The following is a 1,883-nucleotide window of genomic DNA, read 5'->3' on the forward strand; positions in this document are numbered from 1 at the left end:
AAACCGATGCCCATTCGAAGCCGTAGGCTCAATCTTCCCGATCATATCAATGCCCCACATAGCAAACGGCCATGGAGACGACATCAAACTCAACGGATTTGGAGGCACGTGCACCTTATCGGCATAAATCTGGCATTTATGACACTTCCGCACGAAATTGAAACACTGGGCCTCCATTGTCATCCAATAATATCCGGCTCTCAACAACTTCTTCACCATTACATTCCCACTGGCATGGGTACCAAACGACCCCTTGTGAACCTCTTTCATCAATTGGCTTGCTTCTTTGTCATCAACACATCTGAGCAAAACCCAATCGAAACTCCGCTTGTACAAAACCCCATCTTTGTTCAGATAGAACACCATGGCCAACCTCCTCAAGGTCTTTCGGTCCTTTTTGGATGCTCCCTCACGATATTCTTGGGTTTCCAGATAGCGCTTGATATCGTAATACCACGGCTTCTCATCATCAGGTGCTGTGTCAACAGCAAACACATAAGCCGGTCTATCCAGACGTCCCACCTCAACACTTGGGAATTGATTCCACCACTGCACCTTAATCAAGGCAGCCAGAGTAGCCAAAGCATCTGCCAAAGGATTCTCTTCTCTAGGCACATGATGCAACACTACCTTGGTGAAAAACGTCAACAATCTCCTCGTATAATCCCGGTATGGAATTAAATGAGATTGATGCGTATACCATTTTCTGTTAACCTGATTCACAACCAAAGCTGAATCTCCATATATGACAAGGTTCTTGATCCTCAAATCAATTGCCTCTTCAATCCCCAGGATACAAGCTTCGTATTCTGCCACGTTGTTGGTGCACTCAAATGTTAGCCGGGCAGCAAAAGGAATGTGGGATCCTTTCGGCGTAACCAAAACAACACCAACACCGCTACCATTCACGTTAACGGCCCCATCAAACATCAGAATCCATTTGGATTCAGGGTCAGGCCCCTCCTCCGGGATTGGTTCCTCACAATCTTTCGATTTGAGAAACATGATGTCCTCATCAGGGAACTCAAACTTCATCGGTTGATAATCCTCAGTGGGTTGCTGGGCGAGGTAATCAGACAATACACTCCCCTTGATCGCTTTCTGAGAAGTATACTGTATATCGTACTCTGTCAAAATCATCTGCCATCTCGCAACCCGTCCGGTCAATGCTGGCTTCTCAAAAATATACTTGATCGGATCCATCTTGGAAATCAACAAAGTGGTATGAACCAGCATATACTGTCTCAGTCGGCGAGCAGCCCAGACCAAAGCACAACAATTTTTCTCGAGCAGTGAATATCTTGTTTCACAGTCGGTAAACTTTTTGCTAAGGTAGTATATGGCATGCTCTTTTCGACCAGACTCGTCATGCTGACCCAATACGCACCCCATAGACCCCTCGAGGACTGTCAAGTACAGAATTAACGGTCGTCCCTCCACAGGAGGCATCAGAATCGGAGGCTCCTGCAAATACTCTTTTATCTTTTCAAATGCCGCTTGGCAATCATTATTCCACCTGACCGTTTGATCTTTTCTCAACAACTTGAATATAGGTTCGCACGTGGCCGTTAGGTGAGATATGAACCGTGAAATGTAGTTCAATCTACCTAAGAAACCCCGAACTTCTTTCTCTGTTCTCGGTTCAGGCATTTCTCTTATTGCTTTTACTTTAGCAGGATCAACCTCGATTCCTCTTTCGCTTACAATAAACCCCATCAACTTACCGGACCACACTCCGAAAGTACACTTATTCGGATTCAACCTCAGTCTGAACTGTCTCAACCGGTCAAACAACTTGGCCAGATCTACCAGATGCCCCTCTTCTGTTTGAGACTTTGCTATCATGTCATCAACATAGCATTCGATTTCATGATGAATCATAT

This window comes from Lathyrus oleraceus, chromosome 4 (genome assembly GCF_024323335.1).
Source record: "Lathyrus oleraceus cultivar Zhongwan6 chromosome 4, CAAS_Psat_ZW6_1.0, whole genome shotgun sequence".
Lineage (NCBI taxonomy): Eukaryota > Viridiplantae > Streptophyta > Magnoliopsida > Fabales > Fabaceae > Lathyrus > Lathyrus oleraceus.